This window comes from Aethalodelphis obliquidens, unplaced genomic scaffold (assembly GCF_003676395.1).
Source record: "Aethalodelphis obliquidens isolate GAN/ISIS:26980383/991018 unplaced genomic scaffold, ASM367639v1 scaffold9, whole genome shotgun sequence".
Taxonomy (NCBI): domain Eukaryota; kingdom Metazoa; phylum Chordata; class Mammalia; order Artiodactyla; family Delphinidae; genus Aethalodelphis; species Aethalodelphis obliquidens.
This window is the reverse complement of record NW_020837953.1, coordinates 8,446,481-8,466,180: the sequence shown is the minus strand read 5'-3', so window position 1 is coordinate 8,466,180 and position 19,700 is coordinate 8,446,481. Positions and strand designations below refer to the sequence as shown.

The 19,700-nt window shown below is 49.2% G+C and overlaps 1 long non-coding RNA gene across 5 annotated transcripts; it reads left to right on the top strand.

The window, feature by feature from the left end:
* The first annotated feature begins 7,396 nt into the window (after window positions 1–7,396).
* Window positions 7,397–13,681, top strand: LOC113621555 (uncharacterized). Of its 5 annotated transcripts, none has more exons than XR_003433222.1 (4): window positions 7,397–7,997; window positions 9,668–9,696; window positions 11,195–11,553; window positions 12,322–13,681. It is a non-coding gene; the product is annotated as an uncharacterized LOC113621555 (long non-coding RNA). The 5 variants fall into 5 exon arrangements; XR_003433221.1 differs by having other exon boundaries at window positions 9,668–11,260; window positions 11,428–11,553; XR_003433220.1 differs by having other exon boundaries at window positions 7,401–7,997; window positions 11,428–11,553.
* The last annotated feature ends 6,019 nt before the right edge of the window (window positions 13,682–19,700 follow it).

Genomic DNA, 19,700 nt, shown 5'->3' with positions numbered 1-19,700 from the left:
TTTCATTACTAAGTGTAAACCCTAGAGAAACTCATGCATACAAGCATCAGGAGACCCATACAAAAATGTTCATAGTAGTGCCATTTATAATGGCAAAAACCTGGGAACTAAGCTAATGTCCTTAGAAGGAAAATGAATTAATAAATTATGCCATCTCCGTATAATGAAATCCTATACAGCAGTGGAAATGAATCAAATATAGCTGCAGACAACTATGCGAGGAAATCTTAGAAACAACGCTGAGGGAGAACAGCTTGTTGCAGAAGACTTCATAGGACAAAATCCAACAGTTAGAGGGCTCAAAAACAAGCAAAAATAAAGTATATTGTTTAGGTTTTCATACATATGTGATACAAGCTTAACTGAGGAAATGATTCAACAAAATTCAAGATAATGGTTACTTCTGTAGGGGAGGCAGGGAAATGGGATAAGGAAGAAGCCCATAGCATTAGTCATCTCTCACGTTTAAGTTGGGTTCAAAGGTGTTCATTATTATGCTTTATACCCAGGGTGGCCATACATCCGGGGTTTCCAGAACAGTCCTGATTGATACCTGTTGTCCCACATAATTATTCACTGCAATCCCTTTCTTTCTCAGAAAGTTCTGGTTTGGATAATAAAGCATATGACTAGTCTGTTTATTTCTTATAAAAATGCAACACACGTCTATTTTATATATATCTATTATTAGATAATACGTGTAATTTTTAATGCCAGGGCCACAGCCTGGCCACGGTCTAAAGGGATGTTTGTGGTTTGGCCCTGGCATCCTTCTGAATCAGTCTGGGTATCTGTCCCCAAGAACTCAAATGACCCCCTCCAGCCACTCTAGTCTCCCTATGCCCTAGTCCTCACACCCTCCCCCCACCCTGGGTCTTACCCCCAACTCCTCTCCACCTGTCACTCTGTGTGAGGCCATCCTCAAGGGTTCCTGAGACCTCACCTGCAACCCAAGGTCACTGATGTCCCCTCTGTGCCAGGCCCTGTGCTGGGCAATGTTGGGGTCCCAGCCCAGGTCCTGCCCTAGAGGAGCTGTTACGGTTCAGACGGAGATGGAGACTGTGGCAACCCAGAGGATCAGAGGAGAGACACAGCCCTGGGCTACAGCACTGCAGAAAACATGACCAAACCTGGAGACCCCGGGACGGCTGCCTGGAGCTGAGTGAGCTGGTGGGAAAGGTGGGGAGAGAGCTCCAGGCAGAGACAACATGGAGCGAGACATGGGGTGGGAAAGAGAAGGCAGTTCACACAGTTCAATCTAAGTAGAGCACAGGGCACAGGACAACAAGACAGTGCAGCGGCAGGAAGCAAGACTGGAAAGGGCACCTCCTGGGGCCTTGAATGCCAAGCCTCAGATCTTGGGCTCTATCCTGAGGGCAGCAAGGAGGCTCTGAAAGAATTAAAGTGAGGCAAGGAAAACTATGAAGTCGGGAAGAGTGGTATCAAATGAGCTTAAGAAGGAAACTGGGGAGAGAGAGTCAGAGAGACAGAAGGGGACAAAGCAACAGAGAAATTTTACTATTCAGCTTAATCTTGGAAGCCCACTCCCTGGACAGCCTCCCCTCCTCCGTCCTGCATCCGCCACCCAGACACCGCTGCTACACATGCTAAGAGATCTGAATAGCCCAGAGGTCTTGTGTCCAGGCACTGCTGTAGGACTTCCTGGGTTCAAATCCCAGCATTGCCCACATCCTACCTGTGTAACCTTGGACAAGAGGCTCAGTCTCTCGGTGCCTTCAGTTTCCTACTCTGTAAGAGGAGGATGAGGAATGTACCTGCCTGAGTGAGGCTTAATTGACTCATTAAGGGCCAGGAACATAGTAACCTCTTAATGAGCCATCACCGTGATTAGGTCAGATACCACCCCCTCCTCCAAGACAGAGAAGATACAGCTGAGAAGAGAGACGGTCTCTCTGCAGAGCCTTGCCTTGTGGCCCAGGGCCCCACACAGGGCTGGAAGTGTCCCCCAAGCGAATGAATGAAATTTCATGCCTTCTTGAAGTCTCTTTCCCCTGACCTTGCCTGTGGTGGGTGTGGTGGGTGGGATGAGCATAATGACAAACCGTCAGTGCATTCCCTGAAGCAAATCTCCCCCTTTTACAGTTTACAGTTGCTCACTGATCTTAACAGCAGCCCTGTAGGTGAAGCATCTTTGCCTCTACTTTATAGGTGAGAACACCGAGGCTCAGAAAAGTGTGAAGCTTGCCCAAGGCCACATAGTCAGGGTATATGACCAAGTTCAAGCCACCTGACTTCCACTGCCCACAGCTGTCTAAATACAGAATGTCAGGACATCAGAACTGGGAGACCTGAGAGAGGACACTTTGGATGTGGGATTTTAGTCACGGAGTTCTTTCTTCAATAAAAATCTTTGTGCAACCTCAAGATATAAAATCCATCCAAGAGGAATATATTAGCCATGCTAGTCTGGGTTCTGCTGAGATGACAAATAAACCCTGAAATCTCAGTGGGGTAACACAATAAAAGTTTGTTTCTCACTCACACAAATACAATGTGGGTTAGTGGCTCTCCTGAGCATCTCTCCTCCACATGATTACTCAGGGATCCAAGTTGCTTCCATCTTAGTGTCCCTATCTATGATGTAAGTTCAATACATTGTCACTATGAGAAGCAAACAAAAGAGCAAAGAGTGTCACATTAGGGGATTTAAAACTGGGCCTGGAAACAACGTACATCACTTCTGCTCACACTCTTTCCAAAGAACCCAGTGACTGGCCTTTGTCACCTTGGCAAGTTAGGTGAGAAATGCAGTCTTCCTGTGGGCCCAGGAAGAAGAAATAAGACTGGCGAGCCTGTAGTCACACTGAGTGCTCCTGCTGAAGGGTGGAGAGGAATCCTAGAGCCCCAAAGCTGGCAGTCCTCCACCCAGGCCCCCTCCCCAAGTGGGGTACATAGTTTGAAAATCTCTGCTGGAGTCCAGCGGTTGGGGAGGCCCAGGCCTAGAGCAGCTTCATGCTTCCTCTAGATCTGAGCTCGGTCTGCTCCTGGCTGTCTTGCCTAATTTTTAAAGGCAATCAGCCTGGCATGGAGGTTTCTTAGCTATAAGCTTTTCCTGTGGTAATTTCTGAAACCCTTGGTGCCAGATCCAGCCATTCCCTTGCAGTGCCCACAATAAACTGAGATACTCAACCCCTTTGGGTCAGGGGCTTCAGGAGCCTGGGGTCCCATAGGAATCTTCCAGGGATGCTGCCTCTACCTGGTAACTGGGTCACAGCCTGTTAGGACCCAGAAATGGGGCTGGGAGCACAGGTAACAGCAGCCACTGCTGTTCCACCAATGTCTATGGCTTTCAGGCCTGGAGTCCCTCTCCTGATTTGTCAAGGAGTTGACCTCCCAGAGGCAGAAAGTCCAGGCTGCACCACAGCAAAGTTTACCTCATTGCCTCCCCAGACCCCAGAAAAGACTCCACCTCACCCTGGGGTCTCCCTGCTCCTGCTGCTTCCCCCAGGAGTAGGTGAGGGTGACCCAGTGCTGTTCTGGGAGCCCAGGGACCAGGAGCTCCCTTGGGAAGGCTGGTCCATTTCTGCCCCACCACCCCCTGGCTGTGTTACTTTGGGGAAGTCCCTTGACCTCTCTGAGCCTCCATTTCCACTCCTTTAAAATGTGCAGAATAATCCTACATGTCAGGTGTCAAGAGGATCCCTCCAGATGGTGTCAGTGCTGTCAGGGTAGACACCAGCCTGAGCCCTGTGAGGCCACTGGGGTGGTGTTCTCCCAGTCTGGCCCTGTGCTCAGCGAATGCTGGTAAAAGCTGGTTCCATTATTTAAGGACTAGGCTGCCAAGGGCGCCTAGAGGAAAAGCTTAGGCCTGGCCTGAGGGCAGGGGCTTGCTGGTCTGAAAGCACAAGTGGCAAGTAGGAAACAGGAGCCAGGAATCAGCCCAAGAGCCCCCCTCCCTCACAGGACCCTCCACACAGGAGCCCAATAGACACATCGTTTATCTTCCCCTCCGGGCGCAAGCTCCAGTGGGAGTTGGTAGCCTGGTTTCCCAGGCCCTGTTACCCAGGCTCCAACTGTCTCCGAGGAGACATCCTCCCAGCCTCAGGCCAGCCTACCCAGGGAATGACTCCGGAATGTACGCAGTTCGGCATCCCCACGTGTGATCCCACTGGTGGGTGTTGTTGCATGTTTTTGCATGATTGAACATCTATGTGTGTTCAAGAGTGTAGAAGCCTGACTATTTCTGCAGTATGTGATTCTCTGTGGGTAGCTTGGCCCTGTGTGCTTGGATTGTGTGCTGTGAGTGTGTATGTGCGTGTGCGTGTGTGTACACATATGTAAAGTCACAGATGTTACCTTGATACTTGCTTGAGTGTAAGCACGTACATGCGTGTCTTGGTTAGAAGGTCATAGTGCATACATGGGCCTTTGGGTGTGGGAGTGTACCCTGTGAGAAGAGAGTGGTATATTTCTATGTGCTTACATGTTTCTGAGTTTGTTGCTATGTGTGTAGAGGGCATTGTGTGCTTGAAATGACACATACACAATCACAATGGTGTGTGATGGGACATGAAAGGGGCGATGGGGGCCGTAGGGTATCAGAGGAATGCAGGACAAACTCTGCCTACAGGGAAAAGGAGGTCTTTCCGAAGGGGTGTGAGAGAGCCTTCAGGCAGAAGGAGTTGTCCAAGCAAAGGCCCAGAAATTGAAAAAGACATAATGAAACAGCGTCATAAGTGTCCTCACTTAGGAGGACCTGGAGGGGTGGGATACAGGAGAGAAGAAAGTGGAGAGTATGCTCATGGCACCCAGATTGTGGTGTCTTCCCTGTCTAGGCTCAGGGAACTGAGAGGGGGAGGTCCGGGTGAGGATAGAGAACAGGAGGCAAACACCTCATCCCTCCCTGCATCAGCTGGGCCAGCCCTGTCTTGGGTTTCTAGGGAGATGGGTGGTGCGACTCCTACATTGTTCTCAGGCTGTTGATTCTTTGTCCTGGTGGTTATGGCCTGTGTACCCGACCAGACCCTGGGGTGGGGCTGGAGTGATGGGCTTGGGGAGCAGTCTGGGGCAGGAATCCTTGGGGCCTGCATCCTCATTGCTGGCTCTGCAGCTGACATACTGATGACGGAGCTGATGGGGAGAGCTCCTGTGGGTTTGGGGTTCAGCACATGCCTCATGCATGATGCTCTATGTTCACAGCATAGTGGGTGAAAGCAAGGACTCTGGAGCTGGAAGGCTTGAATTCAAATTCTGATTCTACCACTCACTAGTTTGTGACCTTGGGCTTGTTAACCTCTCTGTGCCTCAGTTTCTGGATCTATAACAAGGAGATGATAATAGGAGCACTGATGCCTGCTGATACTGTTGATGTGTGGGTGAAACCACTTAACATGTGTAAAATACTTAGAACAATCGTACCAATGTTTTCTTAGGTCAGTCTCCCAAGGCGATAGAAATAAAAACAAAAATAAACAAATGGGACCTAATCAAACTTACAAGCTTTTTCACAGTAAAGGAAACCATAAAAAAAAAAACCCAAAAAACAAAAAGACAACCTATGGAATGGGAGAAAATATTTGCAAATGATGCAACAGACAAGGGCTTAATCTCCAAAATATACAAACAGCTTATACAACTCAACAACAAGAAAACAAACAACCCAGTCAAAGAATGGGCAGAAGACCTTAATAGGCATTTCTCCAAAGACATACAGATGGCTAGTAGGCACATGAAAAGATGCTCAACATCACTAATTATTAGAGAAATGGGAATCAAAACTACAATGAGGTACCCCCTCACACCGGTCAGAATGGTCATCATTAAAAAGTCTACAAATAACAAATGCTGGAGAGGGTGTGGAGAAAAGGGAACCCTCTTGCACTGTTGGTGGGAATGAAACTTTGGTGCAGCCACTATGGAGAACAGTATGGAGGGTCCTCAGAATATTAAAAATAGAATTACCATATCATCCAACAGCCCCACTCCTGGGAATATATCCAGACAAAACTATACTTCAGAAAGATACATGCACACTTATGTTCATAGCAGCACCATTCACAATAGCCAAAACATGGAAAGAACTTAAATGTCCATCAACAGATGAATGGATAAAGAAGATGTGGTACATATATACAGTGGAATACTACTCAGCCATAAAAAAGGACAAAATAATGCCATTTGCAGGAACATGGATGCAACTAGAGATTATCATACTAACTGAAGTAAGTCAGAAAGAGAAAGACAAATACCATATGATATCACTTATACGTAGAATCTAAAATATGGCACAAATAAACCTATCTACAAAAGAGAAACAGACTCATAGACACAGAGAAGGGACTTGTGGTTGCCAAGGGGGAGGGGGACAGGGAGAGGGACAAACTGGGAGTTTGGGGTTGGCCGATGCAAACTGTTACATTTAGAATGGATAAGCAACAAGGTCCTAATGTATAGCATAGGGAACTATATTTAATATCCTGTGATAAACCATAATGGAAAAGAATATTAAAAAAAGAATGTAAAATATTTAGAACAGCCACTGGCACGGTAATTAAAGGCTATGGAAGCTTTAACTACTATTTTATTTTATTTATTTATTTATTTATTTTTTGGTCCATGGGCTTCTCACTGTTGTGGCCTCTCCCTTTGCGGAGCACAGGCTCCGGACGCGCAGGCTCAGCAGCCATGGCTCACGGGCCCAGCCGCTCCGTGGCATGTGGTACCTTCCCGGACCGGGGCACGAACCTGTGTCTCCTGCATTGGCAGGCGACTCTCAACCACTGCGCCACCAGGGAAGCCCTATTTTATTTTTTATTCTATGTTCTCACAATGACCAGATGAGGTACATATCACTTTCTTCATTTAAAGAACTCAGGCTTTGGATTCACCCGGACCTGACTCTGAATCTACTCCCAGCTGTGCAACTAGGGGAAAGACTGAGCTTCCATCCTCCCAGCCATGAAACGGGTCTGTCATCGGGAATACGTGGAAGGATGCATGCAAGGCTCTGAGCCCAGTGCCTGGCTCAAGGCAAACACTTTTTTTTTTTTTTTTTTTTTTTGCGGTACTCCGCCCTCTCACTGTTGTGGCCTCTCCCTTTGCAGAGCACAGGCTCCGGACGTGCAGGCTCAGCGGCCATGGCTCACGGGCCCAGCCGCTCTGTGGCATGTGGGATCCTCCCGGACCGGGGCACGAACCCGTGTCCCCTGCATCAGCAGGTGGACTCCCGACCACTGCGCCACCAGGGAAGCCCAAGGCAAACACTTTTGATGAGTCATAAAAGATGAGGAAAGGAGAATCAGAGGGTCACAGAGCTGGTAGGTGGCAGGGCTGGGAGGAGTGAAACCCAGGCACCTCCACCCTGCCAGGCTGCCTGTCCCCAGGCCTTGGTTCCCCCATTTGGAGGGCGAGGAGCTGGGCCGAGAGGGTGGGTGGGTGGGTCAGCCGGAGGGAGGGCACTGGGTTCAGGCTGCAGGTCGGCAGCCTCCAGACACCTGCTGCAAACCTGGGAGGGGAGAGAGGAAGCCCAGAGTGCCAAAGCCAAGCCAGGGCTGGAATTATGTTGCTGAGGCTCCAGACCTCTGCTCTCCTGCCTCCCACCTTCTCTACCCAGAGACCCTCTCCTGGACCCAGCCCCCTCAGGACCCGCTCCATAGCAGCGGCCCCCGCTGCAGGAAGTCACGCGTCTCCGCATCTGAGAATCCTCTCCAAGCCACTTGCCCTGTGACCTTGGGCAAGTCTCAACCCCTCCCAGCTCGGGGGGGCTCATCTGTCCACCACACGAGATCACTGCTGTGAAAGTACCTGGCTTGTGTGTCAATGGCCCGCGCTTACTGAGCACCTGCTGTGTGCCAGGCTCTTTTCCAGGCACTTTACCTTCATTAATTCAGTTAATCCTCCCACCAACCCTGTAAGTGGCATACTATTCCCTGTTACCCTCTCCTCCCCAGGATGGAGAAGGTCCCACCTCACAGGGGCATGGTGAGGGACAAATGAGATAATGGAAGAAAATTGCCTTGGACAGAGCTAGGCACCTGGTAAGTGCTACCTACATATTTGTTATTGTTATTCCTGGGACTTCAAGGTTTATAAAATGCCAGGACCTCCTTGTGCTCCTCTGGGAAAGTGGGGGGCAGGGAGCAGGCATGATTACTATCATTTTTGCTGTGCTCATCTATTTATTCATTCATTCATCAACCCAGCACATATACAATGACCAGGCCTGGGCCAGGAGCTCTGGGGTTGCTGAGGCAAGAGGCTGGGGGCTCCCAGCTTGACTCAGGGGTAGAAAACCCACCAGCTTCCAGGGGCTGCCTGGCCTGTGAGGACTGGAGAAAGTGACTTACTCTAGTGGGTTATTACCTGACGGGGGTGGGAACCCAGTGAGCCCAGATCTTCTGATTTTTCAATGAAACCTGAAAATCTAGATTTTTTTGTGTGAAATTTCCTGATCTTTTATGTTTTAAATGTTGGCAACCAATTTGATTCAAACAAACAAACAAACAAACAAACTACAGTACAGGCTGTGTCCTGCCCTTGGAATGTTTGAACCCTCTGGGAAATTGAGGCCCAGAGATGTGAGGGAACCTGCCCAAGGTCACACAGCTGAGGGGAGAGCTGGGATTCAGACCCAGGACTCTTGAGACTGCATCCCCTTCATCAGGTCTGGAACATGTAGAATTGGTGGAGTGGACTCAGGTCATTAGCCCTCCAGTGGGGACTGGCCACCTGAGAGATGCCCCTGGGACTAAAAGAGAAGCTGCTTTAATGGATGGAACCCCAGGCAGCCCAACCCTCAAGCCATGTTAAGAGATAAAATGCTCTGGCCCCACCCACACTTCCAGCTTGCACACCTATGCAGGCGCATGCAGTCCCCAAAGGCCATACTGGGGACAGGGCCGGGAGTCACAGCAATTCCAGCTTCCTGGTTCTTCTGAGAAGCTCTGACCAGCAGGCATGTGTCCAGCAGCTGGGACGATCATGGTGGCCAGGGCAGGGCTGGGCCCAGCCGACTAGACAGTGGCCAGAGCCCTTGGACACCACTGAACAACATGTTTGGTCCAATCCTCCAGGGGCATAACTGTGACTTGGGCCAGCCCCATTTCCTCTCTGGGCCTGTGTTGCAGGGTTGATGGTTCCAGGGCTATGTGATAGAGAGCAAGCAAAAGTGGCAGGTCCGTGGCTCTGCAGAGTATCAGGTCTAGCCTGAGGAAGGGGGCATTTTCTCCTGGGAAGGGGATCTGTGGGGGCCTGGGGCAGAGGCAAAGCTGTCCCTCAGCTCAGGCCTTCCTACCCCGTGAGGTGCCCAGCTAGAGGGGAACCCAGAAGACAGCTCGCCCTCCCCTCCCCTCCACGCAGTCACCGCCAAGCATTCACTTGATCTCTAATTGCACATCTTAAGACGGGTCACCTACCCCTCCCTAAGCAACCCCTCCATTGCTGGGCTGCCGTGTTGATCATAAATTCCTTTTCTGTGTGCCTTCTGCCTGGCTTCCTTTCAGAAGGCAGCATCGTGGAGTAGAAAGAGCTCTGCCACTGTGTGATCCCCAAAATTACTTAGCTTCTCTGGGTCTCAGTTTCCCTATCTGTAAAATGGGGGTAACAGTACCCACCTTGCTGTCTGTAAGGATCAAATGCATATAGAGCACCCATCCCATGCCTGGCACAGAGTAGGTGCTCAGCCAGTGACGGTTCCCTTCTCCCACAGGGTTGCACAGCCGAAGCCTCAGGAGCCAGGTACGTGGTGTCAGCTGAGCTCCCCACACTGGTTTAATTTCCCTGTTCCACACCCCGCATGGCAGACACCAGGTGGGCAATGCTGGCTGCAGTTTCCTGCCATTAACAGAAGGCACCGTGCACCCCTGGAGTCCCAAGAGGCAGGGCCAGACTGGGTCCCCTGGCTCCCTGCCCCTCGTGGGGCAGCCCTGCGGGGCGAGGCTAGCCAGACAGAGCCGGTCCCAGAGGATGCTCCCCACTGCCTGTCAGTCCCTGCCCAGCCCAGGCCTCCTGCTCGCCCTCCAGGTCCCACCATGACCCCCCACCCAGGTGCCCGCCCTCTCTCGCCTGACTACTTCCATGGCCTCCTCACTGTTCTCTCCACTCCCACTCCTCTCTGCCCCACAGTCCTCCCTCCCACCCAGCCAGAAGGGTCTTTCTAAACCCCGATGTGACACTGTTGCTCCCCCATCCAACGTCCTGCCGTAGCTCCCACCCCCCTCTAACCTTTGGCCTGGCATTCAAGACCCTTCTCAGTTTGGGCCTTACTACCTTTTCCCACCTCACCTCGAGACCACACTCTAGGAATCCTGCGTTCGGTGGCACCTTCTTCCTTCCCACACCCTTTCACACCCCTGAGTCTCTGCATGTGCTGTGCATCCTTTCTTTCATTCATTCTTTGTTTAACTAATACTTGAGGCTACTGCACACGGGCACTGCTTAGGCACAGAAATATGAAAGCAAACAAAAACAACAAAGGCCCTCCCCTCAGAGAGCTTACATGCTAGTGCGAGAGCCAGAGAATTAACAAATCAGCAAATTTAAAGTGCATCAGATGAGGACCATGCTCAAAGGTTAAAGCAGAGAAAGGGGACTGGAAATGTTAAGGCAAGGAGGATGCTGGCATCTTACACAGGGTGGCCAGGGATGATCTTGCTGGGCCCAGCCCAGGACCTTCCCACCTTGGGAGAAGCTTATGTGCCTGGGAGTTAGGGGGCTGAATCTGAGCCATTCCAGCAGGGCTTCCTGGAGGAGGCATCCTGATGCTGACCTTGAAGCATGGGAGGTTAGTACACAGGGTGTGAGAATCCCAATAGGAGGGATTCCTGATGGAACCTGGGAGTTGATTCACTCCTAACCCATTGGATGCCAGGCAGGGGACAGCCCTCACCCTAAAACTGGGCCTTGAACCTCGACTACTGGCCCAGGTACTTCACTCCCAGGAGCACCTCAACTCCTACCAGACCCTGTTCTCTGGATCAGGAACTGTGGGGCTGAGCCAGTCAGGGAGAGCACATCAGGCAGGAACACGGCCTGAGCAAATGCCTGGTGCCCAGACTCAGTGTGGCCTGTGGGGAGGGCAGGTGGACATGGTGGACAACGGGCTGGGCCTTCCAAGGGGCAACCGTGCCAGGTCCCCAGCCAAGGTGGCCAAGGAGCACAGTTTGTGGCCAAGTTGCCACAGCCCACTCTGACTTTATTTTATGAACTTAATTTGTCCCACACATCACGCCAACAGCTCAGAATCAGGCCGCCACGGGAGCCACTTACCTTGTTCTTCTGCTACAATTCTGCCTGTGCTCAGGTAAAGTGGGCCCCGTGGTGTTTCTCTGCTGCTGATTTGTGCCCGGAGCCTCTGGGGATGGGGTGGTTCCGTTGCTATTTGCAGAAGACCCCTGGGGCTTGGAAATCTGACCTAGTATAGTTTCTTATCCCTGGGCTCAGAGCAAACTCACTGTCCCCATTTTACAGGTATGGAAGGTAAGGCTCATGGTTACACAGTGATTCTGTGGCAGAGAACCCAGGCCTGCTGCGTCTCAGCTGGAGCACTTTCCATTGCCTCATCCAGTTCAGGATTTTGTCAACAAGTCTTCTCAGGTGAGAGGATGATGTTCCCATCTTTCCACCAGTAGGGAAGTGTGGGGGCAGTGCGGACCCCATAGACCCAGAGCCTGATGGGAAACTGGGCTCTTACTCAGAAATATGCGTAAATGGGAGTGAGAAGAAAGCAGAGGGTCCTTGCCCTCCCTGAGTCCCTGGCAGGCACGAACTCCCTCTCATTTCCTCGGGAAGTTACATTACTGTTTGAAATAAACATAAGTCTCAGCTTTGGGGAAAACATAAAAAATCGTATCTGTGGGAAAAACCTAGAAAGTAACTCTTCGAATGTGGTCATCTTTCAGGAATGTAGGGACTGAGATCCCCATCACTGAGGGCATGCAAGCGGAGGCTGGATTTCCCCTAGTGACAGCACCAGGTCTAGAGTCCGAATCTGAACCCCAGGCCACGGATTTATTCATTCATCTGCTCATTCAACCCTCATTTATTTAGCACGTGCTAGTGTCAGTCTCTGTGCCAGGCATGGGAGTGTAGTGCTGAGTAAAGAGCGCTGTGCCCCTGCCCTTATGGAGCCGACAGACTAGTGTAGAAAACAGTGTCGTGGTCTGAAGTGTTTGTCTGAAGAAAAATTAAGCAGGTTGAGCGGGGTGGGGGAACTGTAGCTAGGTGGTTAGCAACGCCTCTCTGAGAGGGACATCTGAGCAGACACCCACTTAAAGGAAGGGAGGGTGCCTCCAAATACACAGGAAGAGTACAGGGAACAGCCAGTGCAAAGCCATGACTGCACTGTCCTACTTCCCTTCCCAGCCTAGGTGGAAGACCCCCAGGATGCCCCTGCCTTCCCCACCTATACCCCACAGAATCTCCCTACACAGCTCCCAGCCCTGCCACCAGAGGGAACTGGTGAGTTTAGGTGGCATCCTTGCTGAAAACAACCATGGAGGTCCACGGAGATCCATCCCACATTAGGAACTGATTTCCCCAGTGTGTGGCGGTCATATCAGGAAGGATGCACAGGGTGATTTTAGGAGGTACATGGCCAAATATCTTCTTTTCACAGTAATGTATTTATTTTCAAGTGTATTTAGAAAAAAATAACAAGCACATCAAACCTGGTATTATTGCCAAGGACACATGAAGAAAGGCTTTGTTTCAATTCAAAATAGAAGAATACACACAGGTAGACAGAGAATGTTAGCGATTGTTGAATTTTGGATAAGGATATAGGGTGTTCATTTTCTAGTCTTTCACCTCTTCTATGTAATAGAGGAATTTCAGAGTACAAAGTTGGTTGGGGGAGAATAAAACTGAAGAATGGTGGATGTCACTGTGCAATGCTGAGCAAGGGCAGGTCTGAAAGGGCAGCTCTATTACACAGAGCTCCACGTGTTTGAGAGCGCACGGCTGCAGAGCGAAGAATGGACAGGTAGGAGAGAACAGAGGTGAGTTTGATGCTGCTGCCGTGGTCCGGGGAGGCTGCAGTGGGATGGGGAAAATGCCTGTTTTCTCTGCTCTCAGTAATAGAGCACAGCCACATGCAGACTTGGGAGCCTGACTACCCCCGTGTGGCTCTGGCCTGTGGCCTTGAACAAGTTCCTTAACCTGCTTCAGTGTCTCCCTCTAAAAATTGAGGTAATAATAGTACCTGGTACCTCATCAGGTTATTCTGAGGCTCTGACAAGTTAATAGATGTAAGGCATCGGAACAGTGCCCCACCAGAGGCAGGACTCCATAAACGCTGGCTGTGCTATAGCTGGTCCATTCCTCAGAGGACTCTTGGCAGGGCACTGACGTGGGTCATGGTGGAAAACAGCCTGGTGCCTGGTGATGGCCCTGCACTGGGGAGCGCTTCATGACACACACGCACAGATCCCAGCCAATTCTGTATGCAAAATGCATTATATAAATCAATCAGATTTATTAATACTTCTATTGGGCTGTTAATTTTTTATTTTAATTTAAAAAATTTAATAACATTGTTTTGTTTTCATTGTTCATTTTTAAGATTAAAGTCTGAGGCACATCATGCTGGTTTCATTTGCAGGAATAATGAAAAGTTTCCTTTTAAAATAAAGTTTAGGAGAGTTGGTCGGTCTCTGAACTACCTTCACAATATTCCTATAAATCTAAAACTGTTCTAAAATTAAAAATTTATTCTAAAAACTCAGATTCAATTTTTTTTTAAGTTTTTACAGAAAAGAGAGTTGATTAAAGTGAAATATTAAAGACTGGCTTTGGAGATTTGCAGGGACCGATGGGTGGGAAACACTTCTTTGCTGGGAACCAGCTTGATCGGTCTGTTTTCCTCCCAACCCTGTGTCCACAGGGGAAGGCCTTGTGGGGCAGGGAGAGGGGAAAGGAGGAATTATGGGTGACAGAGCACAGGGCACTTTGGGGGCAGGAACAGCCTTGCGGGGGTGTCTGCCAGGGTCCTTCTCAGAGTCAGGATGGAAATGAGTCCAGTGACAGGTTTAGGGGTGGTGAAACACCCTGAGCCCAGCAAGAGTGGGCAGCAGTCAGCGCCTGTATGGCTGTGAAGGCAGCCCTGCTCAGGACCCTGAGGGCTGAGGCTCTGGGGGGTGCCACCTGACAGAGGATGCAGCCTGGCCCGGCAGGGAGGGGCCTGGGGAACAAATCCCCAGTCTCCCTCACCTCCACCCTCCACCCTCCGAGCTCCTGCTGCTGCTTGCCGGGGGCTGAAGGAACCGGAAGTCGGAGGCGAGGGGGCTCATGTGATGCAGTTGGTGGAACAGAGGGCAAGGCAGAGGGTGTGTCTGCAGGGCCAGTGGAGCACATCTGGTTTAATCCCGGGCACGTGGAGGTGGGAGGGTGGCTGCAGACATTCAGCAGATTTGCGGAGAAAGCCAGGAATCCGAGTCAGACTGCGTGTGCTTCACACCTACTGTGTGATACAGGGCAGTTGCTTCCCCCGTCTGTCTATCACGGTAGCAAACACCCACTCCAGGAGTGCAGAGAAGCTGAAGTGAGTCCGTGCAGACTACGTGCAATTGGGCACACAGTGGGCTTGCTGGTCAAAGAGGAATATCATCTACCCTTTCCAAGAGAGGACAGAGCCTCTCCCATCTCCTCCCTACTCCACGGGCCACCCCGCTCCTCACAGCCACTCTGGGGCCCGTAATGTCCTCTGCACAGCTCATGGTTGTCCCTGCCACCTCCAGGTCTCCTTGCTTTCTCAAATCCCCCCACACTGTGTCTCCCCTTGTCCCCTTCTTCATGGTACAGACCAGGAGCCCGAGGCCCATAGAGAAGAGCAGCTCTTCCAAAGACACACAATAAGTTAGTGGCAGGTCAGTGGATTTACAGGGACCTGGTTGGCCGGTTCATCAGCAGGAAGGTCCTTTCACCGGAACTGGGCTGATCTCCTGGCCTAGGGACGCCTCCCCAGGAGGTGGGAGAATCATGGTCAAGGCTTCCGGCTGTCTATAATTTTCCAGCCTAATTAAACACCTGTAAATCCATTTGCTACTACTGATAGAGAGGGAGCCCCAGGGAATATCTGGAGGGGAAAAATCCAGTCATTCAAATTGAGGGAATAAATAAGCACAGTCCTGCAGAAGTATAGGTGCCAGTGGGTTTGGGTGATTTCAACACCCACCCATCTCCATCAAGCCACCCCTCCCCATTCTTTTACGAATACTTGATGGCCTCTTGGTCTTAAGTAAGAGATTACAAAAGCACCATCGGGGCTTCCCTGGTGGCGCAGTGGTTGGGGGTCCGCCTGCCGATGCGGGGGACACGGGTTCGCGCCCCGGCCCGGGGGGATCCCACATGCCGCGGAGCGGCTGGGCCTGTGGGCCATGGCCGCTGGGCCTGCGCGTCTGGAGCCTGTGCTCCGCGGCGGGAGGGGCCACGGTAGTGAGGGGCCCGCGTACCGCAAAAAAAAAAAAAAAAAAAAAGCACCATCAAGCCCCCCTTCCTCCCATGGCCTCCCTTGGCCCAGCAGGGAAAGTCCTGGTTCCAGTCCCTACCCATGCTGTGTGGCCTTGGGTGTGTGCTTGCCCCATCTGGGCCCCAGACTTTCTCATCTGTATAAAGGAATCATGGTCCCTCTCCTGTTGTCCTCATTTGCCAGTCCAGGAGATGAGAAAACACACAGACCCAGCCATTCTTATCTCTCTCCCATCTTCTGACAGCCCACTATGCTCTAGCCACACTGAACTTCCTGCCCTTCCCCAAATATACCCCATGAGTTGGGAGTATATCAGTTAGATTTTGCTGTGTAACAAACCGCCTCCTAAATTCAGTAGCTGGTTTCAAACAATAACCATTTACAGGTCAGCCAGGCTTATTGCTACATCTGAGTCAGGACTTCCCTTATGTGACAGATTGATTATGAAATTGGCCCATTTCCCACACTTGTTCCCATATCCATGCCCCTGGCAATGTGCCTCTCTCATAAAGAGGGGGAGGCTATTTTCCTACCCCTGGTCTTAAGACTTGCTTTGATCAACAGAATGTGGCAGAAGTGACGATGTGCCAGTTCTGAGCTTTGGCTTTAACAGGACTTGCACGTGTCTACTTGCTCTCTTGGACTCCTGTCATTGCTGCCATGAGAACAACCTGGGCTAGCCCACTGGAGGATGAAAGACACCACATAGAGAGGCGCCAGCCATCCTCACCCAGGCCCACCTAGACCCAACAGCCCCAGTCAACTAGGGTGACCAGCTGTTTCAGTTTGTCCAGGATTGAGGGGTCACCGGGGAGGCGGGTCCTTTAGTGCTATAACTGGGACAGTCCCAGGCAAACCAGGATGGTCGATCACCCTACAGCTGACTCAGTAGCAGGTACAGGAATAAGCCTGCTTGAGATCAGAACTAGCCAGCTGACCTGTAAATGCTTATTGTTTTAAATCAGCTGCTGAATTTGGGAGGTGATTTGTTAGACAGCCAAGTCTAACTGGTGCACCTTCTCCATTTCTGTGTGAAGAACTCAGAGTTGCCCTGCACAACTGCAGGGGGAGCCCGAGACTACCTTGTGAATGGCAGCACTTGAAATTGTGCAGGATAGAATCCTGGATAAACTTCAAGGCCCCAGTTCAAATGTCACCTCCTCCGTGAAGCCTTCCCAGACTTTCCCAGATCTAGTTTACTAGGGAAAAGAAGTCTTTTGAGCTGAAAATGATAGGGATAGAGCAGGATAATTAAATAATTAGTTTAGAAATCCCACTAGGGGATTAAAGACAGAAAGGGAATATTAAGGTAGTTTGAGAGACTGTTGTAAGCTAATGACCACTCAAGAAAAGAATCCAGTAACCTAGCAACAATCTACACTACCTTGTAGGAAGACCAGGTGCATCCAAACACCAGGCACACTCAAGCCACAAACCCTAATAGTTAAAACACAAGACAATAGATATGGGGTCTGAATCTTGTTACATGAAGTCAGAGAGGTAACAGTCCTTGAAGAGTAGCATTTCTGCATGTAGCCAAAACAGGAATATAGGTGAAAGGTAAAAAAAAGTAGGGGAAAGGGAACATTATACCTAAACCTGAGATAAATGACCATACTTTAGTACATGTTGCAACACTTTTGCTAAAATACATATTATTGAAATAGTGCCATGACAGTCCCGTTTAGACCATGCAGGGTCAAAAGAGGAGATAATGATGTGAGTGTTGACATCTGCCCAAGAACGAGGAAGAAGGTGGTCTTCTCCCCTCTCCATTTTTTCTTTGATTATAAAAATGTACCCCTCCTTGTTCTCGGGGCTGCACTCCTTTGCCAGCTCGCTTGTATCTCTCACTAGCATCCTTTGCTAATAAACCCACTCTTTGCCCATCTCTTCGCCTCACACTGAATTCTTTCTGCCATGAGACAAAAGAACCTGAGCTTCAGTAAGTCCTGACACCAGGTGAATGGTTTCAATTAAAAGACAGTGGGTTCATGTCCCCTGCTAAATCAGGGATTGTGGGTTCAAGTCCCAATCTGAGGTGCAGCTGGGTTCAAGTCCCATCTGAGAAGGAGTGCAGTTTCAAAAAGAACCTGTTTTGGAGTCAGACCTGGTTCAAAGGCTCTGCCACTTATACCTTGGGCAAATCACTTTTACCTCATCTGGAAAATTGGGATGACAAAAGATAACCATCATCCTCTGGGATTGTCATGAGGAGAAAGCGCACAGTGCCCAGCAAACAGTGTGTGCTAAGTCGGGGTGTATTCCATAAAAGAATGGAGCACAGGGCTTCCCTGGTGGCTCAGTGGTTGAGAATCTGCCTGCCAATGCAGGGGACACAGGTTCGAGCCCTGGTCTGGGAAGATCTCACATGCCGCAGAGCAACTAGGCCCGTGAGCCACAACTACTGAGCCTGCACGTCTGAAGCGTGTGCTCCACAAGAGAGGCCGCGACAGTGGGAGGCCCGCGCACTGCGATGAAGAGTGGCCCCCGCTTGCCCCAACTAGAGAAAGCCCTTGCACAGAAACGAAGACCCAACACAGCCAAAAATAAATAAATTAAAAAAAAAAAAAAAAAAAAGAATGGAGCACAAGCCTTTTTCCTCTACACTTCTGAATTCTTTCCTCTCTGTCCCCACCGCTGATGCTCCTTCCCCAGGTTCTAAGAATTTCTTTTCTCCTAAAATGCAATCAGTTCCTCACTGGCCTCCTGGAGGACCAGGCTTGCTCTGTATTATGCATTAGAGCCAAAGGGACATTTTTTTTCAATTTTTATTTTTTAATCATCACACAGAAAAATTTACTTTTATCTTTTTATGTACAGTTCTATGAATTTTAACACACGTATAGATTTGTGTAACCACCACCGTAATCAGGACACAGAGAGTTACATCACTTCAATGGATTTTCTTTTCAAAATATATATTTTTTATTTTAAAATTTGGGAATAGATAATACACATACTTTGTAAAAAATACATTTAAAAGTATACAAGTTATTCATCGAGAACTCTCTCCCACCCCAATCACTCCCCAGATGCAATCTCTAGTTTCTCGTGCCTCCTTCTAGAGATATTTTATACATATGCAAGCATAAATATGTAGAACTATGCTGCACACCCTGGTTTTATACCACTGGAACCGCATTTTGGTTTTTTGTACTTAATATATTCTGGAGATGGTTTCAGATCAGTAATAATTCTAGTCTATCCGTACCTGGTACTTACCACGTGCCACACCCTGGTCTAAATGCCGTAAGACCAGTTTTACTCATTTACTCTTCAGCATATTTTGAGGTAGGTGACATTATTATTACTGCTACTTATCCCATTTTAGAGATTAGAAAACTGAGGTACGGAGAGGTTAGGTTAGGTAACTGGCTCAAGGTCAGTCCCCCAGCCAGTAAGTGGGAAAGCTGGGGTTAGGACTCAGGCATTGTGGCTCTAGAGTCCATGTTCTGAGGGACCACATTAATCTACTTCATGCAGTGTCATGGAATCCCATTACATCCAGACACGGTCATTTATTTAACCAGCCTCCTCTTGATGGTCATTATTTGCCACTGTGAACAAGGCTGCACTGGTTATCTCCATCATTCATCTTTCTGGACATGTGGAAGTGTGTCTGTTGAATTCATTCCTAGAAGAATGTCTGGGTCACAGGGTATATGCAGTTTTATATTTGATAGATATCTCTAGATTGTCTTCTCAAGAATTGTAACAATTTTTACTCCCATCAACAATGCATGAGAGAGCTTGCTGCCCTACACTGTCACCAACACAGCACATTATCAAAAATTTTGGTCTATGCCATCTATTAGGGGGAAGTGGTAACTTGATGTAGATTTTGTTGACATTTCTCTTACTGTAACTGAGCATGGACATCTTTTCATATGTTTAGAAGCCATTTGTATACACTTTCTGTGAACCATCTGTCCATGTCCTGTGACCATTTTTCTTTCAGATTTTTGATCTTTAAAAAAATTGACATGTGGTCTCTCATGTTTACATGATAGTTTATTCATTTTCTTTAAATTTTGTTTGTGTTTTTTTTTCAAATCAGACATGTTCAATTTTAGTGGTCATATTCATATTTTCTTCTGTGGCTTCTAGTTTGAATCACTTTGAGAAAGTCTTTCCCTTTCTCGAACTCAGAACCACAAAAGAATCATCAATGTTTGCTTCAGTACTTTCATGGTTTCATTTATTTACCTTTAAATCTTTGATCCATCCAAAATTAATGTTGGTGTGAACAGTAATATGTGGTTCCAAACTACTT